A 22,534-nucleotide genomic window follows, 5' to 3' on the forward strand; every position below is an offset into this window, starting at 1 on the left:
TTAAATGTAGTTCTGAGTGCTAAAGGGAGCATGGATATGGGGAGCAAGCAGGAACAGGGTCATAAGTTAGATGATCAGCCCTAATCATACTGAATGGCATAGCATTCAAAGGGCCAAATGGCCTAATCCTACTGCTATTTTCTATATTTCTATGTTTTAAAAAAGCCCATGTAGACAACAGTTCCTTAGCAATGTAAAATGAAGTTGAATATCTCAGTCTACTATGTATAGCTGCATTTGTACTGATGTGCAATAAAGAGAGTTTGACAGAAGTCTGACATTGAAGACAGATCTTGATCTTGTCTTATCCTTGACCAGTCTCTCTTGTCATCAGCCATTCCTGATGAAGGGCTTTTGCCTGAAACGTCGATTTTCCTGCTCCTCTGATGCTGCCTGAACTGCTGTGCTTTTCCAGCACCGCTCTAATCTAGAATCTGGTTTCCAGCATCTGCAGTCATTGTTTTTACCCTGTCTCTTTTAGATCCAAACTCTTGGGTATGGCACTAAAACCTCACAATGAAAGACCCCTGCAAATGATGCTACCCCAACTTTGTGTTCCCCTGCAGAGATGAGTCTTCAGGGGGTCTTAGGCAAGAGGATGGACGGCCATGACAGCAAAGTAATGGAGAGTATAACATGTTATGGGATGGAGGTGGAGGCAGATGTTCATGAGGTGAAACCATCAAGCATCGACCGTCCAAGTGATAGACCATTCTGGCTTGGAATTAAATCGTCATTCCTTCACTGTCAATGGTCAAAATCTTGGAATTCCCTCCCTAAGGGTATTGTGGGTCTATTTACATCACACAGACTGCAGCCGTTCAAGAAGGTCAATCACCATCACTATCTTCTCAAGAGCAATTAGGCCTGGCGACGCCCATATCCCACAAAATAATCTGAAAATCTATGTCTGTCCAGTGTTGCCAACCTTATCTCTTTGGCACATAGATACAATGAAACCTGCAATTTAGTACCAAATCCTTCAAGCAACCTGCAATTTGCCGAGCATAGATGGAAATTGTGTGGATAATCAACTTGTGCAATACTACTTCTTATCTCAATCATCTAACAGAGGATGGGTTTGGGTTAGTCTATCATTAGCTTATTGCTCTGCACACTTTATGTTATCTTTCCATTCAGTTTTGCAGATCACTACTTTGAGACCACCCACCACCGTCACCACTCTTCCTGCTCACCCCTAGCCCCCTGCCTCTGCAGCTGCTAATGGTGGTTGCTAATTCTTCCAAAGTCTTTGGAACTTTGGACCCATCTACTCATTCCCCTTCTTTATTCCTTGAATTTTTGAGTGATTTCCTGATATGCTATCTGCACATGCTCACATTTGTCAGAAGGAAAAGGTGTGAGATGGAGATTGGCCTCTGACAATGAGGTCCAGATATTAAAATATTCTTTGCAAAATCCATTTGCCACCAAAATCCATTTACAGTCAAGGATAGTAGTGGGAAGTTGCGTGTGGAGGCTGAAGTGATTGGGGAGACACTGAATGAATACTTTTCGTCAGTATTCACTCAGGAACAGGACATTGTTGTCGATGTGAATACTGAGTCACAATTAATTAGAATGGATGGCTTTGAGGTATGTAGGGAAGAGGTGTTGGAAATTCTGGAAAGGGTGAAAATAGATAAGTCCCCTGGGCCTGATGGCATTTATCCTAGGATTCTCTGGGAAGCAAGGGAGGAGATTGCAGAGCCATTGGCCTTGATTTTTATGTTGAAACTTTATTGCTGGAACTGCACAGCAGGTCAGGCAGCATCCAGGGAACAGGAGATTCGACGTTTCGGGCACAGGCCGGCCTGTGCCCGAAACGTCGAATCTCCTGTTCCCTGGATGCTGCCTGACCTGCTGTGCTGTTCCAGCAATAAAGTTTCAACTTTGATCTCCAGCATCTGCAGACCTCACTTTCTCCTTGATTTCTATGTCCTCGTTGTCTACAGGAATAGTGCCATAAGACTGGAGGATAGCAAATGTGGTTCCCTTGTTCAAGAAGGGGAGTAGGGATAACCCTAGTAACTATAGGCCGGTGAGTCTCACTTCTATTGTGGGCAAAGTCTTAAAGAGAATTGTAAGGGATAGGATTTATGAACATCTGGATAGGAATAATGTGATCAAGGATAGTCAGCATGGTTTTGTGAAGGGCAGGTCGTGCCTCACAAACCTTATTGAATTCTTTGAGAAGGTGACTAAGGAGGTGGACTAAGGAGGTAAAGTGGTAGATGTGGTGTACATGGATTTTAGTAAGGCATTTGATAAAGTTCCCCATGGTAGGTTACTGCAAAAAATATGGAGATATGGCATTGAGGGTGAGTTGGAGGTTTGGATTAGGAATTGGCGGGCTGGAAGAAGACAGAGGGTAGTAGTTGTTGGTAAAGGTTCATCTTGGAGTGCAGTTACTAGCGGTGTTCCGCAAGGATCTGTTTTGGGACCATTGCTGTTTGTCATTTTTATAAATGACCTGGAGGAGGGGCTAGAAGGTTAGGTGAGCAAGTTTGCGGATGATATGAAAGTCGGTGGAGTTGTTGACAGTGAGGAAAGATGTGTCAGGTTACAGCGTGATATAGATAAGCTGCAGAGCTGGGCAGAAAAGTGGCAAATGGAGTTCAATGTGGGTAAGTGTGAGGTGATTCACTTTGGTAAGAGTAACAAAAAGATGGGGTACTGGGCTAATGGTCGGATACTTGGTAGTGTGGATGAGCAGAGGGATCTTGGTGTCCATGTACACAGATCTCTGAAAGTTGCCACCCAGGTAAATAGTGCGGTGAAGAAGGCATATGGCATACTGGCTTTTATTGGTAGAGGAATTGAGTTCTGGAGTCCTGAGGTCATGTTGCAGTTGTATAAGACTCTGGTGCGGCCACATCTGGAGCATTGTGTACAGTTTTGGTCGCCATACTATAGGAAGGATGTGGAGGCACTGGAACGGGTGCAGAGGAGGTTTACCAGGATGTTGCCTGGTATGGTAGGAAGATCGTATGAGGAAAGGCTGAGGCACTTGGGGCTGTATTCATTGGAGAAAAGAAGGTTTAGGGGTAACTTGATAGAGGTGTATAAGATGATTAGAGGTTTAGATAGGGTTGACCATGAGAACCTTTTTCCACATATGGAGTCAGCTATTACGAGGGGGCATAGCTTTAAATTAAGGGGTGGTAGGTATAGGACAGATGTTAGGGGTTGATTCTTTACTCAGTGAGTCGTGAGTTCATGGAATGCCCTGCCAGTAGCAGTCATGGACTCTCCCTCTTTATGGGCATTTAAACGGGCATTGGATAGGCATATGGAGGATAGTGGGCTAGTGTAGGTTAGGTGGGCTTGGATCAGCGCAACATCGAGGGCCAAAGGGCCTGTACTGTGCTTTATTTTTCTATGTTCTATCCACCAAGTGGCATTATTTATAGAACAGTACAGCACAGGAAAAGGCCCTATGGCCCACAATGTTGTGCCAAACATAACACTTCGGCCTGCCCTTGGTCAATATCCCTCCATTCCTTGCCTTTTCATATGCTCATCTAAAAGCCCCTTAAACACCTTTATTCTATCTGCCTCCACCACTATCCCTGGCAGCGCATTCCGGGCATCTACCACCCTCTGTGTAAAAAATGTGCCCCTCCTTTGAACTTTCCCCCTCTTACCTTAAATACATGCCCTCTAGTATTAGACATTTCAAATTTGGGAAAAAGATTCTGACTGCCATCCCCATCTCTGCCTCTCATCATTTTGTAAACTCCTATCAGGATTTCTTGTATTTGCTGAGGTTCTGCCCATCCCACAGTGTTGCAATGGATGGCTCTGTTTAACCCTGCAATGAGTTGAACCAGACCATATCACTCATTCTTTTTGGAAAGATTTGTGCAGACAGGTAGCAGTCTATGCACAACACCCTTGAAGCCATGTGGAAAAAATATTTTGGCACGTTTGTCGAATGATTTGACAGAATGACTCATCATCAGGCATTTCAACAAACAACAAAGCGATACGTTGACTGACAGTGATGCGTGACCTCCCTTCACCTAGTCTCATTACCTCTGCTCATTGCCCCCAAGGTAGCTGTGGTTGGAAAGAGACTTCATCCCGGGAAGTATCTTTGCAAAGAAAGTTTTTCTGCTAAGGTTCATCCTGAAGACTTCCACAATGCAGCTCTATGGGCTGCAGAGGGACCATCAGTCAGTGAAAGTTGTTGTTTAGACACACTGTAACTTTTACAGAACCGTCCATAGGCAAGTGTTACCAACTGGCATGTTCCAAGTTCCAAGACTAAGGTATGTTCTAAAGCTTGGGGCAGCCATTACAAAAGGCTGAACAGCGTAAACTCATAGTCTAAGGCCATAGCAGACTGTGGGGCCAGAGGATGTGCAAAACCCCATGGGCTGTACTCACCAGTGAACATGCAGCCAGAAATGCAAATATACCTTGTGAATGTTAAACTGTTTGTCAAGAGACATCTCAAACAACCACATGTTGAATTGAAAGAAACTGCATTAATCTTGCTCTAATGACAAATTTGAACTGTATTGTTCTTTACAAATAGTAAAATGAAGTATTCTTTGTTAAGGGAAAATTGTGAGGCTTCGGTCTGTGGAGAGCTAGATGGTGGAGTACCCCCTGCAACTCACAATAAGAGTTAAAACCCAGGCTTAACTACACCTTAACATCAAACACAAACTGTGGAATGCTGACAGAGGGGAGGGGAACATGTGCCTGGCCTTGGCATCCCACTGGAGGAGACAGGAATTCCATCAGGATTCCACAGGAAGCATTTCTTCTGGGACCTCGGATCACTCCTCCTCCACTCCCAACACCTATCTATATCGCCTTCCCTTGCAATCAAACAGTCCTTGAAAGTGGTGTCGTAGGTAGACTAGGAGGTGAAGAAGACCTTTGGCACACTTGCCTTTATCGCTCAGGCCACTGGGTATAGGAGTTGGGACGTCATGTTACAGCTGTATAAGACATTGGCAAGACCACATTTGGAGTACAGTGTACAATTCTGGTCACTCTGCTATAGGAAGGATCTTATTAAACTGGAAAGGGGGCAAAAAAGATTTACAAGGGTATTGTAGAGACTGGACTGAGATTGGAGAATTGGAGTTATAAGGGAAGATTGGATTAGCTGGAATTTTTTTCCCTGCTGCATAGGAGGCTGTGGGGTGACCTAATGGAGGTTTATAAATCATGAGAGACATGGATATGTTGAATAGCCAAGGACTTTTCACCAGGATTGGGGAGTGCAAAACTAGAGGGCATAGGTTTAAGGTAAGCGAAGAAAGATTTAAAAGCGATCTGAGAGGCAACCTTTACACACAGAGGATGGTGTGAATATGGAGCCAAGTGCCAGAGGAAGCAGTGGAGTTGGGTACAGTTACAACTTTTAGAAGACATTTGGACAGATGCATGCAGAGGAAAGGTATAGAGGAACATGGGCCAAATGTTGGCAAATGAGACCAGTTCGGTTTAGGAATGTGGGTCGGCACAGACGAGTCGGGCCGCAGGGTCTGTTTCCACACTGTATGACTCTAATCGCAGAAGGTGTAGCACCGGCCCATTTGCTTTCTCCCTCCTTATCGAAGACCCCAGCCATACCCACCAGGTGAAGCAGCGATTTACTGTATTCATTGCTGACAATGTGGTCTCCTCCATGTTGGGAAGATGGAATGGAAACTGGGTGACCGCTTTGCAGAACACCTACCATTCTGTCCATTAAAATGAGCCCAAGCTTCCAATCACCTGCCACTTCAACACACCAGTGTGTTCCCATGCCAACATTTCTATTATCGGCCTCCTGTAGTGTTCTACTAGGCCTCAGCCCAAGCTCGAAGAACAACATCTCATTTTCCGTGGGGCCCTGCAGCCACTGGGACTCAACATTGAGTTCAATAACATTAGAGCCTGATTCCATCCTCCATTTTTCTTTACTCACCCCACACCTGCCATGACATAAAATGCTCACAGGACGTTCCCTCCTACTCTCGACTCTCATTGTGACTTATTCAGCTTCTTTTCTTTCCTCGCCTTCTACCAATAAACTCCTCACCTGTCTTCCCCTTTCACATGCCTCTCTCTCTCTCTCTGGGCTCTTTTTCCACTTATCGGCTAACCTCTGAACCCACCTTCCCAACTTTATCTTCAGCATAAATGTTACTTTTTCCTGGCTGCTGTCAGTTCTGATGAAGAGTTGCTGGACATGAAATGTTAACTCTGCTTTCTTCCCACTGCCAGATGCTGTCAGACCTGTGGAGATTCACCAGTAAACACTTCTGTTTTTGTTGGCTACTCCTTGTCAGTGTTTTTTGAACTTCAGTTGACCAGCTACAAGTTAGATGTACTTCTTTTTTAGGGCTGAGAGAAAGTAAAGTAGAGCTGCCAGCATGTGGTAAGTTAGCAAAGTGGAGGAGAAAAAATGTAGAAAAGTTGAAGTAAAAGTGAAAGTAGAAAACTTAATAGCAATACTGCCTAGAGCCCACATGTTCCACTTTCTTTGAAATAGCAAACACAGAATCAATTTTGACTACCTGACAGCTTCTGATGATGATGATGATTTAATTTATTATCAGTGTACCTAAGTACAGTGAAAAGCTTTGTTTGCAGGCAGATCAGAATAAGCAAGGACATACAGATCATAGGGTGAAAAATAACTTGGACAGAGTGAAGCATACAGGTTACACTGCACAGGATGCATACCAAACACAATCAACATTAACATGATCAGCATTATTTAAAGTTAGGAGTCCATTCATCAGTCTAATAACAGCAAGGAGAAAGCTGTTCCTGAACCTGTTGGTGCATATATTCAAGCTTATGTACCTTCTGACTGATGGAAGAGGTTGTAGGAGGTCATTACCACGTTGGGAAGGGTCTTTGATGCTGTTGGCAACCTTTCCGCAACAACCTAATACATAAATGGAGTCCGTAGATGGGAGGTTAGCTTCCATAATGGCCTGTACTGTGCACACAACCTTCTGTAGTTTCTTATGGTCCTGGGTAGAGTAGTTGCTGTACCAAGCCATCCTGCACCCTGTGTGCTTTCAATAGTGTATCTGTAAAAGTTGGTGAAGGTCCTCATGGAATTGTGGAATTTGCTGAGCCTTCTGAGGAAGAAGAGGCATTGTTGTGCTGTCTTGACCATCGCATCTACAGTGTAAGACCAGGGCATGTTGTCGGTTATCGTCATTCCTAGGAACCTGATATTCTCAACCCTCTCAACCACCACTCCATTGATATTGATGGCGGTGTGTTCTCCTCCTTCCTTTCTGAAGTCAATGATCAGGTCTTCAGTCTTGGCGACATTGAGAGAGAGGTCACTATCACTGCACCACACCACCAAGCTCTCGATTTGCTTTCTGCATTCTGACTCATCATTATTTGTTAGCTGTCACTACGGTGATGTCATCAGCAAACTTGTCGATGGTGTTTGTTTGGAATTGGGCAGCACAGTCGAGGGTGCACAGGGAGTACAGTAGGGGGCTAAGAAGGCATCCTTCGGTGGCTCCAGTCTTGAGGGTTATCGTGGAGAAGATGCAGTTGTCTATCTTCACTGATTGTGGTCTGAGGGTTAGGAAACTCAAGATCTAGTTGCAGAGCACAGAGCCAAGACCAAGGTCTCGGAGTTTTGAGATCAGTCTAGGGGTGATAATGGTGTTGAAGGGGGCACTGTAGTCAATGAGCAAGTGTCTAATTTAAAGTTCCACCAACCGAGCCAGAGCAGCTTTTGCATGTCGGAATATCACTTGTCCCACCTCCTTTTAAAGATTCTGAGGGGGTTTGACAGGGCATTTATTGAGAAGATGTTTCTACCACCAGAACAAGTCTCAAACCCTCAATTAAAACTGAGATGCAAAGAAATTTCTTCTCTGAGTAGGTGGTGTGGTGAAGGTCTGGAATTCTTTACCACGGAGAGTTATGGAGAATATATCACTGAATATACTTAAAGAGGAGGTAGATCGATTTTGAAATATCAGCAAGTTGACAACTATGAGGAGCTAGCTTGAAAGAGCAGTTGAGACCTAAGGAAACAAACCATGATCTTATAGAATGACAGTGCAGGCTTGATGGGCTGAATGGCCTACTCCTCCTGATACTGTTACATTTTGGATAGGCAAATCAGGGCAGGACTTACATACTTAATGGTAAGGACCTGGTGAATATTACTTATTATAGAGATCCCTGAGTGCAGGTTCATAGTTCCTTGAAAGCAGAGTCACAGGTAGACAGGGTAATGAAGAAGGCGTTTGATATGCTTGCTTTTATTGGTCAGTGCATTAAGTATAGGAGATGAGAGGCCATGTTGCTGCTGTACAGGACGTTGGTCAGACCACTTCTGGAATACTGCATTCAGTTCTGGTCTCCCTACTACCAATGTGTTAAACTTGAAATGGTTCAGAAAAGATTCACAAAGATGTTACCAGGGTTGAAGGGTTTGAACTATAGGGAGAAGCTAAATAGGCAGGGGCAGTTTTCCCTGGAGTATCAGACGCTGGTGGGCGGCACGGTGGCACGGTGGTTAGCACTGTTGCCTCACAGCGCCAGAGACCCGGGTTCAATTCCCGCCTCTGGCGACTGACTGTGTGGAGTTTGCACATTCTCCCCGTGTCTGCGTGGGTTTCCTCCGGGTGCTCCAGTTTCCTCCCACAGTCCAAAAATGTGCAGGTCAGGTGAATTGGCCATGCTAAATTGCCCGTAGTGTTAGGTGCAGGGGTAAATGTAGGGGAATGGGTCTGGGTGGGTTGCGCTTCGGCGAGTCGGTGTGTACTTGTTGAGCCGAAGGGCCTGTTTCCACACTGTTAGTAATCTAATCTTATAGAAGTTTATAAAATCATCAGGGGCATGGATAGAGTGAAGAGCCAAGGCTTTTTCCTCAGGGTAGGGATTCCAAAACTGGAAGGCGTATTGAAAATGGAACAGTGTAGGTTAGATGGGCTTCAGATTGGTTTCACAGGTTGGTGTAACATTGAGGGCCGAAGGGCCTGTACTGCACTATAATGTTCGATGTTCTATGTTGAAGGTGAGAAAGGAAAAATTTAAAAAGGACCTAAGGGGCAACTTTTTCACACAGAGGGTGGTGCGTATATGGAATGAGCTGTCGAAGAAAGTGGTGGAGGCTGGCACAATTGCAACATTTAAAAGGCATCTGGATGGGTACATGAATAGGAAGGGTTTAGAGGGATATGGGTCAAATACTGGCAAATGGGGCTAGATTTATTTAAGATATCTGGTCAGCTTAGACGAGTTGGACTAATGGGTCTGTTTCCGTCCTGTACATCTCTGTGACCCTATGACTTATTTTATTATGTCCAATATTGACTAATTCATTGTTGTTTGTTGCACAAGCCAAAGGCCTTTGCTTTGCTTTTGCAGCTTCACTGGTACGCCTCAATAATCTTTTCCAATCCACTGCACAAGCAGCAGCTGATTGGGAACTGAGCTTAAAAATAAACTCAAACTTCATCCGCCAGGCCGAGGAAGTGCTGATTTTGCATGTGGAAACAGAAAATAAACAACTGCACACATTTACTGCCCACTGCCAGTCGAAAAACTGTAATGAACTTTATTCTGAGGGTTTTCAGTTCCTCTTTGCCATTCTTGTGCATCTGTTTTCATTCAACAATCAAACCTACTAGGCCTGGCTCACTTAGTAGCACCTTGAGTAAAAAAGTTGTGTCCCTCCAGAGATCTAAGTACACTGAGAGAGCTCTACATATACTGTCATAGGTGCTGGTGAACTGGTACATTGGAGTCCCTTCTTTCCTCTGAATGTAAAACATTCCACAGCATTATTTCAGAGCCTGAGCTATCTCCATGCTAAGAGTCAAATAAAAAGCAGATGCTGAAAACCAAGGTAGACAAGCAGGAGGCTGGAAGAGCAAAGCAAGCCAGGCAGTATCAGGAGTTGGAGAAGTCGACGTTTCGTGCATAAGCCCTTCATCAAGAATCAGAACTTTTTACATCCAGACCAGGGTCAAACAAAGTTGTGTGGTTGCCCCCATCCAGTTCATCATCTAAGTATCAGCATCTGTCAGTAACATTGTTTGATCTTCATCTGGATGTAAAATGTTTTGATTCCTGAGGAAGGACTTATGCCGGAAACGTTGACTTTGCTACTTCCTGATGCTGCCTGGCTTGCTGTGTTATTCCAGCTTCCTGCTTGGCTACCTGAGGTATCTCCATGGCTTGGGTGATCCAGCAGACACCTATCCCTCGATCAACACCAAAGTCAGATAATCTGGTCATCATTACATTTCACTAGGTGATAACTTATGCTTAACACCGCTCACGGCCCTATGCTAAATAAGCTGTAAAGCACTTTTGGGACCTTCCATACTACAACAGGTGCTACATAAATGCAACTCTTTCTTTCTTTCTAAAATATTGATTGGCAAGAAATAATAAACACTGCTCACAGTTATTCAGAAAGCTGGTAATCTCATTTCCTAACCAGTGCTCTTAATGTGCTTTAACGTTATAAGATGGTCCTCCACATTGATGCAACTTTAAAGTGCATAATTTTCTGTAGTGTAGTGGTAGTATCCCTACCTCTGTGCCAGGGAGGACTGCGTTCAAGTCTTGCCTACTCCAGTGGTGCCTCATGACTAAGTTAAACAGGTTGATTAAAAATGCCTGAAGTGCACAATTGTTACATATCACTCCCACACGAGGAGTGCAAATTCATTAAGATGTTGGACTTAACCACCTCATTATGATAAACAGAGTCTGCACTTCTTTTTATGTGTGAACATCTGCCAGTTTCTATAAACTTACCTTATTGAGCTTCGAATGTGGCGCCCAACAAATCTCTGTTCCTAAACTGCGAGAAAATGAAACTTGTCACTTGCACTCCACTTCCAATTCGTTCTTATCCAATGTGTTTGATTCTCTTTAACCATTCCACTGCCTTACACTCTCTACTGCTCTAAAATCTTTCAGTGTTATGATATTCTGAGAATTCTGACCTTTTGAGCACTCCCTACTTCCTTCAACCCCTATTGGTGACCCTATTGGTGACAAAGACATTAGGGTCTTTGTCCCGGTGTTACCTTATGTCTGTGAATGCTCTTGTGAGATGCCCTGAGTATAAAATAAAACATGCAAAAATAGGAGCAGGAGTTAGCTATTCAACACTTTGAGCCTACTTGGCCAGTATAGGATGGCATGGTGGCTCAGTGGTTAGCACTGCTGCCTTACGGTGCTAGGGACCTGGGTTCAACTCCATCATCAGGTGACTGTCTGTGTGGAATTTGCACATTCTCCCTGTGTCTGTGTGGGTTTCCTCCCACGGTCCAATAATGTGGGCGGCACGGTGGCACAGTGGTTAACACTGCTGCCTCACAGCGCCAGAGACCTGGGTTCAATTCCCGACTCAGGCGACTGACTGTGTGGAGTTTGCACATTCTCCCCGTGTCTGCGTGGGTTTCCTCCGGGTGCTCCGGTTTCCTCCCACAGTCCAAAGATGTGCAGGTCAGATGAATTGGCCATGCTAAATTGCCCATAGTGTTAGGTAAAAGGGGTAAATGTAGGGGAATGGGTGGGTTGCGCTTCGGCGGGTCGGTGTGGACTTGTTGGGCCGAAGGGCCTGTTTCCACACTGTAAGTAATCTAATCTAATGTGCAGGTCAGGTGGATTGGCAATGACGGGTGGCACGGTGGCTCAGTGGTTAGCACTGCTGCCTCACAGTGCCAGGGTCCCAGGTTCGCTTCCAGCCTCGGTCAACTGTCTGTGTGGAGTTTGCACGTTCTCCTTGAGTCTGTGTGGGTTTCCTCCAGGAGCTCCGGTTTCCTCCCACAATCCAAAGATGTGCAAGTCAGGTAAATTGGACATGCTAAATTGCCCATAGTGTCGGGTGCATTAGTCAGAAGGAACTGGGTCTGAGTGGGTTACTCTTCGGAGGGTCGGTGAGGACTTGTTGAGTCAAAGGGCCTGTTTTCACACTGTAGGGATTCTATGATCTAATCAAACAATAATGTGCTTTCACAGTATATTACAGCCAGGAGCATAATGAACAGCAGGTTCATGGCTGTTGTATACAGGAAAAGCAAATTGTTGTTCGATTCTGATGAAGAGTCGTGTCAGTCTTGAAATATTAACTCTGTTTCTTTCTCCACAGGTGCTGCCAGACCTGTTGAGTTTCTTCAGCAGTTTCTGATTTTATAGTATTGTTGTCATTCTCATTTCTCTCAGACAATCATTCCCAATCTCAGTCACACTGTTGCAAAAGACAAGGAGCATTTTCAATCATCTCCAGACAGAAATGCAAAGCCATGGATTCATCTCAGCCTCCTCCTGGGGTTTCCCAGTATCATGGATTCCAGTCCTTAGCTGATTTGACTCACAGCAAAGTTATGGAAAATGTTGATATTGCAACCAGGCAGGACTTAACCAGCAACAACCTACCCACCAACACTGTGTTTGGATTTTGCAAAGAACACTCAGCTGTAGACTTTCACTACAATCTTTGTAAAAACATGGACAGAAGTGCAGTGCTCAAGATGTAAAGTCAGCTGACTACTCTCGATGTCAAGGCTGCAGTGTGGCAGCCCAACGAAAACTGGAATCAATGGGAATCCAGGAGACAGCTGGAGTCATGCCAATCACAAAGAAGGAAGGCTGACTCCTTTGGAGATTAAGCATCTCAGTTCCAGGTCATCACGCAGGAGCTCCTCAGGGTTGTGTCTGAGCCCCACTCATCTTTGTCAATATTGTTCTGTCCATCATTATGTCGGAAGTAAGGACCTTTGCTGATATGATGGCACAGTGCCACTTGTACCACTTGTAACTCCTCCGGTTCTGAGCAGTCTGTGCCTGCCAGCAGATGATGTATTTATACATCTGCTACCCTGCTGAATTGAGCCTGTCCTCCATCTTGAAGGTAAAGGTAGACAGGCTAGTGAAAAAGGCATTTAGTACACTTGTCTTTATTGGTCAGTGCATCGAGTACAGGAGTTGGGAGGTCATGTTACATCTATACAGGACATTGGTGAAACCACTTTTGGAATACTGTGTTCAGTTCTGGCCTCTGTGCTATAGGAAGATGACATTAAACTAGAAAGGTTGCAGAACAGATGAACAAGGATGTTGCCAGGGTTGGAGGATTTGAGTTTTGGGAGAGGCTGAATAGGCTGGGGCCCTGGAGTGTCGGAGGCTGAGGGGTGAACTTAGAGAGGTTTATAAAATTGTGAGACACATAGATAGGGTGAATAGCCAAGGCCATTCTCCCAGGGTAGGGGGTCCAAAACTAGATGGCATTGTTTTAAGGTGAGAGGGGAAAGTTTTAAAAGGGACCTGAGAGGCAACCTTTTCACACAGAGGTTAGTGTATGTCTCAAATGAGCTGCCAGAGGAAGTGGTGGAGGCTGGTGCAATTACAACAGTTTAAAAGACATCAGGATAAGGATATGAATAGGAAAAGTTTGGGTCTAGATCCATTTAGGATATCTGGTCAGTATGGACAAGTTGGACCTAAAGGTCTGTTTCTGTGCGGTACAACTTTATGACTCTACGATTCTATAACTCAGAGCATGATGTAAGACACTTCACTTGCCTATGAATTCAGCTCTGACAACATTCAAGAATCTCAATGCATTACAAAGCATCTCACTTGATCAGTACCTGATCCATTGTGATAAAGTTTTGTAATGTAATATCATTTGGAACTTTTGGTTCTAAAGACAATTTTAAAGTTGTGTTTTGTGAGGTAGGTTTTGCTTTCTATGGGATAAGAAAGTCATAGAATCATGGAGTCATAGAGATATACAGCACGGAAACAGACTCTTCGGACCAACCCGTCTATGCCGACCAGATATCCCAACCTAATCTAGTCCCATTTGCCAACACTTGGCCCATATCCCTCTAAACCCTTCCAATTCATATACCCATTCAGATTCCTTTTAAGTGCTGTCATTGTACCAGTCTCCACCACTTCCTCTGGCAGCTCAATCCATACACGCACCATCCTCTGTATGAAAGAGTTGTCCCTTAGGTCCCTTTTATATCTTTCCCCTCTCACCATAAACCTATGCCCTCTCGTTCTGGACTTCCCCACCCCAGGGGAAGAAACCTTGCCTATTTATCCTATCCATGTCCCTCATGATTTCATAAACCTTTAAACTGGTCACCCCTCAGCCTCCGACACTCCAGGGAGAACAGCCCCAGTCTATTCTGCCTCTCCCTATAGCTCAAACTCTGAAACCCTGGCAACACCCTTGTTGATATTCAGTTCAAACATAATTTTCAAGAATGTTGTAACACTTTAAGTAACTAGCAAGTTTTTGGGAGTTACTTACTAACACATGAACTTTAATGAGTTACAAAATAAAAACAGATGGCTTCAGTTCAGACAAAAACAGTTACACCAGTAGAAAAGAATTGAGTTGGTGGAAGTCTTCAGGCAGAAAATAACTTCATAGATTTTTAATTGTTTAAGCAGAAGTGTTGGGAAAAACTTCAAGTTTTTCCTAATGGTTGGTTAACCTGTGAGTTTGTGTCTCTGGGAGAAATGGTGGGAATTCCATCTAGTCAATATGCAGAAATCTGAACATTAAAGCCTTGTCAGTTACATGAGAAACCTAAGACTTAAGATAAGAGTGATACTTCACTGGGACTGTGTTTATAAAGGACTTTACTGGGAAAAATAGTGGTTGAAACATTCCTTTTTCTGTTTATCACAAGACACTTTCAAATTGTTGTACATTTATATAGCTTTGATTACTTCACTCTTCGTGTAATAATTCTATCAACAAAAAATGCATTGGCAGCCTCATGTGAACATATTCAGCACCGACCACCACCAAAACCAAATTACCAACTAAAACATATGGTAAAAATATGGTCTATCAAGTCAGCTTCCACATCAGGATCCGACTTGACCGATATTCCCATCGGCTGCATCCATAACACCATCGACTGAAACATTTACTCAACTCACCACTGACACACAGTGGCAACAGTATGTACCAAGAATAAGTTACAAGGTCAAAAATCTCACAACGCCAGGTTAGAGTTCAACAGGTTTGTTTGAAAACACTAGTTTTTGGAGCACTGCTTCTTCATCGAGTGCACCAATGAAGGAGCAGCTCCCCAAAGGCTAGTGTTTTTGAACAAAACTGTTGGACTATAATCTGGTGTCGTGTGATCTATGATCTTGTCCAATCCAGTCCATCGGTAGCACCTCCACATATAAGATACAATGCAGCAACTCACCTAGACTCCTTCACCAGCACCTTCTGAAAGTACCAACTCTACCATGGAGAAAGATTAGGACATGACCATTGGAGTAAGTTTCACTCCAAGCCATACATCATCATGACTTTGAAATATATCACCATTGCATCATTGTAGCTCAGTCAAAATCCTGGATCTATCCCTCACGGCACTGTCGGTTAACATACACCACAAGACTGATACAGTGCAAGAAGTTATTTAGATATAAACAGCAGCTGGGATCACTCCAAGTGCAGAATCAAATGAAAGTCAGAGCGAGCACTGCGCCTGGGGTAAATAAAGCAAGTGCATTCTGCAATAGATGTCTCAATCTCCCGAGGGGGATTTAAAAAAGAGTAAATTTGCATAGTGGAAATACACCTGCATTCTAAATGCCAGCCATTGCACAATTGGTAGTGCCTTGCCTCTATTTTAAAAGGTTGAGAGTTCAAGTCTGACTATAGAACATTGTCTATAAAATTTGGGCTGAGTCAAATGAACGTTGCACTGTTAGAATGGCACATCAAACCAGGACGCCCCTGCCTGTTCTCTCAGACAGATCACAATGTACTGTTTGAAGAAGAATAGGGGAGTTCGCCCTGGTATTAAGACATTAAACCTAGCACCGTTCTGTTGGAGATGTGTTTATCGAATAAATCGTTTGTGGAAGTCTGTGCATCTGTGAAGACGCTTGTGTAAATTCTTCTCTTTGCTATTGTCTTGCAACCTATCAGCCTATTAATTCCTCTGGCTAGCGGACATTAAGATGCATGCGATTTAGCTTACAAAAGTTCAAATCTGTGTACATTCAGAAATAAGAATGAGCAGAGGAAAGAACAGTTAATTGTTTTGGCAATGAAATTATGTGACATGGACTATACTGTTGAATGGGGGCCTGGAGCAGATTCACAAGTGAGATCCATATTGTAGGGCTATGGGGTATGGTTTAATAGTGAGATCTATGCAAGCAATATACATGATGAGGCAAATGGCCTCCTTCAAAGCTGTAAGATAATAATGTGTACAGTCTGTAGCATTATCTCAGAACTAATAAATTTCTGAGCAAACATTTTTGCATAACAGAATTCACACAACAAGCAGAAATTTATTTATGCTTTTATGGGATCTAGATGTCTGACAAGGCTAGTGTATGCCAGTCACCCTTAATTCCCTGTGGAACGTATGTGCGCATTAGACCACTTCAGAAGACAACCACATTGTTGTGGATCTGAAATTAGGTTGGCAAATTTCTTTCCATTAAAGACATTAATGAACTAGATGGATTTTTACCACAGTTAATATTCATTATCATAGTCACCATTACAGAAAAGGCATTTTCCTATTTCACAAAAATGAATTAAACAGTGTATCAACCATAATCTCTGAATGATGGATCCAATGATATTACCACTATAACGTCAACTATCATTTATACCACAAATAATGTCTATCAGTGACACTACATGACAGTATTTAAACAGACACATGTACACAACACTGCACTCAAGTTGTCCTGCAGGGAAACTGTCACTATGAAGCATAGGTACAAATTAAGCAATATAATTGTGATCTCAAGGCCAGAGCTACACCAAAACAAAAACAGAAAATGCTGGAGAAACTCAGCAGCTGGAGACATTTAGAACAGTTCTGAAGAAGAGCAATATCAGAATAAAAATATTAACTTTCCTAAACTATTTCCTCTCTACAGCTGCTACTAGCCCTGATGAGTTCCTCCAGCACTTTCTGTTTTTGTTTCAGAGTTCCAGCTTCTGCAATATTTTGATCATGAGATGTTGGAGCCTTCTGATCCACTCCACCATTCAATAAGATCATGGCTCAATGCATCATGTTTCATATGTGCAACCCTCAATCCTGAGGTTATACCGTCTGGTGCCCTGGAGTCTCCCACAGGGGGAAGAACCTACCTCGTCAAGTCCCCTATGAATCTTCAGTAAGGTCACCTCATATTTTTATATTTCAATGAGCACTTGACCAGGCCAGACCCCTTCAAAACATTTCAAGAAAGTGACCCAGACCCTAACTTTGCAAGTTGTTTGAAGCAGGTGTAACGCAGATATTCCAGGAGGGATGCAGCTGGCCAAGCCACTCAGTTTTAAACAAAACAGAATTTAGTTACAAGATTACTGAATGAAACATAAATAAAAGCAAACAGAACACTTAATGACTTAGAGAAAGTGAGGACTGCATATGCTGGAGAGTCAGAGTTGAAAAATGTGGTGCTGGAAAAGTACAGCAGGTCAGGCAGCATCCAAGGAACAGGAGGATTGAAGTTTTGGGCATAGGCTCTTCATCAGGAATGTGGGGATGTGAGGGGGAAGGGGGCTGAGAGATAAATAGGAGCATGGGGGTGGGGCTAGGGGAAGGTAGCTGGAAAGGTGACAGGTGGATGCAGGCGGTGAGGGTAATTGTGAAAAGTTGATGGGGAGGGTCAGGTGGATAGGTGGGAAGGAAGATGGACAGGGAGGACAGGGTCAGGTCAAAAGGGTGGTGCCGAGTTAAGAGGGTTGGATCTGGGATGAAGTGGGGGCAGGGGAGATGAGGAAACTTCCCTCCCTCCGCCTCATCCCAGATCCAACCCTCCAACTCAGCACCACCCTCTTGAACTGTCCTACCTGTCCATCTTCCTTCCCACCTATTCACTCCACCCTCCGCTCTAGCCTATGACCATCATCCTCCCACCTCTATCTACCTATCACCGTGCTGATGATCGCCCGCCAGCTCAACCCTCACTATCCTATTTATCTGTCAGCTTCCTTCGTCCCCACTCCCACAAATTCCTGATGGAGGGCCTATGCCCGAAATAGAACATAGAACATAGAACATAGAAGAATACAGCGCAGTACAGGCCCTTCGGGCCTCAATGTTGCGCCGATCCAAGCCCACCTAACCTACACTAGCCCACTATCCTCCATATGCCTATCCAATGCCCGCTTAAATGCCCATAATGAGGGAGAGTTGAAACTTTATTGCTGGAACAGCACAGCAGGTCAGGCAGCATCCAGGGAACAGGAGATTCGACGTTTCGGGCACAGGCCCTTCTTCAGGAATGAGCAGAGAGTGTTCAGCAGGAGAAGATAAAAGGTAGGGAGGAGGGACTTGGAGGAGGGGCGTTGGAAATGTGATAGGTGGAAAGAGGTCAAGGTGAGGGTGATAGGTCGGAGTAGGATGGAGGCGGAGAGGTCAAGAGGAAGACTGCAGGTCAGGAAGGCGGTGCCGGGCTGGAGGGATTCGGCTGAGACAAGGTGGGGGGAGGGGGGATGAAGAAACTGGTGAAGTCCAAGTTCATCCCCTGCGGTTGGAGGGTTCCCAGTCGGAAGATAAGACGCTCCTCCTCCGACCGTCGCGTTGTTGTGGTTTGGCGGTGGATGAGTCCAATGACCTGCATATCCTCGGTGGAGTGGGAGGGGGAGTTGAAATGCTGTGCTACAGGGTGGTTGGGTTGGTTCGTCCGGGTGGCCCAGAGGTGCTCTCTGAATCGCTCCGCAAGTAGGCGGCCTGTTTCCCCAATATAGAGGAGGCCACACCGGCTGCAGCGGATGCAGTAGATGATGTGGGTGGAGGTACCTCCACCCACATCATCTACTGCATCCGCTGCAGCCGGTGTGGCCTCCTCTATATTGGGGAAACAGGCCGCCTACTTGCGGAGCGATTCAGAGAGCACCTCTGGGCCACCCGGACGAACCAACCCAACCACCCTGTAGCACAGCATTTCAACTCCCCCTCCCACTCCACCGAGGATATGCAGGTCATTGGACTCATCCACCGCCAAACCACAACAACGCGACGGTCGGAGGAGGAGCGTCTTATCTTCCGACTGGGAACCCTCCAACCACAGGGGATGAACTTGGACTTCACCAGTTTCTTCATCCCCCCTCCCCCCACCTTGTCTCAGCCGAATCCCTCCAGCCCGGCACCGCCTTCCTGACCTGCAGTCTTCTTCTTGACCTCTCCGCCTCCATCCTACTCCGACCTATCACCCTCACCTTGACCTCTTTCCACCTATCACATTTCCAACGCCCCTCCTCCAAGTCCCTCCTCCCTACCTTTTATCTTCTCCTGCTGAACACTCTCTGCTCATTCCTGAAGAAGGGCCTGTGCCCGAAACGTCGAATCTCCTGTTCCCTGGATGCTGCCTGACCTGCTGTGCTGTTCCAGCAATAAAGTTTCAACTTTGATCTCCAGCATCTGCAGACCTCACTTTCTCCATAATGAGGGAGAGTCCACCACTGCTACTGGCAGGGCATTCCATGAACTCACGACTCGCTGAGTAAAGAACCTATCCCTAACATCTGTCCTATACCTACCCCCCCTTAATTTAAAGCTATGCCCCCTTGTAATAGCTGACTCCATACGCGGAAAAAGATTCTCACTGTCGACCCTATCTAAACCCCTAATCATCTTGTACACCTCTATCAAGTCACCCCTAAACCTTCTTTTCTCCAATGAAAACAACCCCAAGTGCCTCAGCCTTTCCTCATACGATCTTTCTACCATACCAGGCAACAAATGTTGGCTCTCCTACTCCGCCGATGTTGACTGACCTGCTATGCTTTTCCAGCGCTGCACATTTCGACTATAGAATAACAACCTATCTGAAAACCCAACAGGTTAACCCAACTTAACGATGCTGTTCTAAATACTTGCAACAATCCCCAAAAAACACCCCTTGGCAAAAAATAGGTAAAATCAAACAGAGGGTCTTACAGAAGAGAGAGAGAGAGAGATGGCAGAGGGATTCAGCCTAGAACATCTTCTTCCATGGTGTTGTTTTCTGGACTGGCAACCCTTAAACTGACTACTGCTTTCAGTGAACAGCCAGACTGTTAAAACCCTGAGCTGAGCTGAGGTACTGGCCACTCCCCTTTCATTATACAAGTGTTTTTTTTAAAAACTTGAAAGCATTTTGCTTGAGCCAGCATCTGTTGGCTATGATCAAAGGCCATAAAACCCTTCAAACCTGGACGTTTCCGAATTGCTGCTTTTACGATGAAGTGCTTATGCCTGAAACGTCGATTCTCCTGCTCCTGGGATGCTGCCTGACCGGCTGTGCTTTTCTAGCACCACACTCTCGACTCTGATCTCTAGCATCTGCAGTCCTCACTTGCTCCAATGTTAGTATACCTTTTATCAGAGTTACACTGCACAGTCTGCACACTGGTAAGCTGGGGCTTATAGCTCATGACTTTTGTCTGTTAGATTGATTCAGTAGCTATGCAGCCAAGTTTGTCATATCGCATCTTTGAAAAAGTGATACAGTAATTGCTTGCACCGAACAGAACCATTCCCATTAATCCCTCTGTTTATGAATTTAAATAATTGAGTCAGTCTGGAGTGACAATAATGGTTCTTACAGAGAGCAACAAGTTAAGGAAAACAGCCTTCTTATGTTTCAATCTCAAGTGTTTTTAACCACATAATATCATGAATGGAATGTACTTCAAAGGGGGAAATTGTAGCTGGAGGCTGAACAGTTTTCCATCCAAATTCCACACCATCTTGAGAGAACTATTCAATTCTTCATCATTTTGGGTTAAAATCCCCAAATTCAACATTTGGAGTACTTTATACAATTCTGGTCACCTTGCTATATGAAGGATATTATTAAATTTGAGAGGGTTCAGAAAAGATTTACCAGGATCTTACCAGTATGGGAGAGTTTGAGTTATAAAAATAGGTTGGGTAGGGCAGGGCTTTTTTTCACTAGAGCATCGGAGGCTGAGGGGTGACCTTATAGAAGTTGAACTGAATTGAATTGAATTGAATTTATTGTCACGTGTACTGAGGCACAGTGAAATTAATGAAGTTAATAAAATCATGAGAGGCATAGAGAAGGTGAATAGCAAAGCTCTTTTCCCAAGGGTGGGGGAGTTCAAAATTAGGGTACTTTTTTTTAGGTGAAAGGAGAAAGATTTAAAAGGCTCCAGAGGGGCAACTTTTTCAAACAGAGGGTCGTTCATATGTGGAATGAACAGCCAGAGGAAGTGGTAGATGCAGGTACAGTTACAGCATTTAAAAGACATTTGGACAGGTACATGAATGGGAAAGGGTTAGGGGAAGGTGGACCAAACGCAGGCAAGTTTAGGATGGGAAATTTGGTAAGCATGCACAAGTTAAACAAAGGGTCTGCTTCCGCTATACGATTTTATAACTTTTTGGAAGCACTTTCACCACGGGGAGCTGTGGAAGTTCGCACCCAAAGCCTGTCAGCACTTTCTTAAGAGCAGTTCAGGGCTGCTCAGGAACGCGATCTTGCCAGGAAAGTCTAGCTTGTCAGAGACAGCGATCAGAAAAATTGTGCCTTTTCAACCTCATTACTTGGGGAAGTGGTTTCAGAAAACAGTTTACAGTTAATTACCTACTTTCCGACTTAAGAGGCTGTTATGTAGAAAATAGAGGGGAGTCGATTATCCCTGAGCCTTGTTGTGTTTGTGGGGAGCGGGGAGAGAAGGGCAGAATTGTGCACAGCAAGATCCCACGCAGGCAGGGGCTAGATTTTAGACAGCGGTTGGTTGAAAGGGAGTACACATGGAGTTTGTATATCCACTGAATAATACAGAGGAATCTCTCAGATCCACCTGAAGTCAGGGCTAGGGTTTGACAATACAATGAAGGGCGGCAGCTCCGTTTAAAACCCTGAATGAGTTGCCAGGCTATGCTGTAAGTGTCAATAAAGCAGTTGAATAACACTAGGGTGTAATAAAGAAATAAAGTTTCGTGAGGCTAGTTTGGGTTCTGAGTGTGGGAGAATCCAGCAGCCAGAACAGCGAGCAACATCTCAGCCCTCTGCCTGCCTTATTCATTAGAGACGAATTCGTTAAGGCATTGCATTGACAGAAGCGACCGACCACTTACCCAAGGGACAGTGTAAAAAGCTCTTCTCTCAGTTCCAAAGTTAATCCCCAAGTACTTCAACAGACATTCCAGCTGCCCTTTATATAAGAGGCTATTTAGGATATCGAACCCTCGTTCTCAAAATCCATTTCCTTTGTGACTCACTCGGAGATGCTGTCAAGAGTTCCCTCTCACCAGCTATCAGCTCCATCGCTCTGAGCTGGCTGTGTTCAGGCGTGTGGCCACATGCTCCAGCTGTCACTCCTGCAATAGTGCAACAACAAACAAAAAACAGCAGCAGTCCCCCCCAAAAAAAAGCTGCGGAGGTGAGGCTGAGGATTTAACATGCTCAAAGGGCACAGGGAAGGAAAGCAAGGAAAGAGGCCCTTTGGCCCATCGGATCCTTGCTGGTCACAAGCACTTGTCCACTCTCGTCCCATTTTCTAGCACTCGACCGTTGCATGCCACCGCATTTCAGGTGT

At 44.7% G+C, this 22,534-nt stretch overlaps 1 protein-coding gene across 3 annotated transcripts in view; it reads right to left on the reverse strand.

The window, feature by feature from the left end:
• LOC122550913 (interleukin-13 receptor subunit alpha-1-like) overlaps positions 1-22,200 on the reverse strand; it is a 67,056-nt gene extending 44,856 nt beyond the window's left edge. Inside the window, exon 1 of one of the 3 annotated variants that reach the window (XM_043692344.2) lies at positions 22,074-22,200. The gene's annotated coding sequence lies outside the window, so the exon portion shown is untranslated. Of the gene's footprint in view, positions 1-15,200; positions 15,337-19,925; positions 19,946-22,073 lie in introns of those variants that run through there. The other 2 variants (XM_043692345.2, XM_087988382.1) reach the window with 2 other exon arrangements.
• Between the last annotated feature and the right edge of the window lie 334 nt (positions 22,201-22,534).

The sequence above is a fragment of the Chiloscyllium plagiosum genome, unplaced genomic scaffold, assembly GCF_037043375.1.
Source record: "Chiloscyllium plagiosum isolate Xiang-an unplaced genomic scaffold, Cpla_swu_hap1 HiC_scaffold_6, whole genome shotgun sequence".
NCBI classification, from domain to species: Eukaryota; Metazoa; Chordata; class Chondrichthyes; order Orectolobiformes; family Hemiscylliidae; genus Chiloscyllium; species Chiloscyllium plagiosum.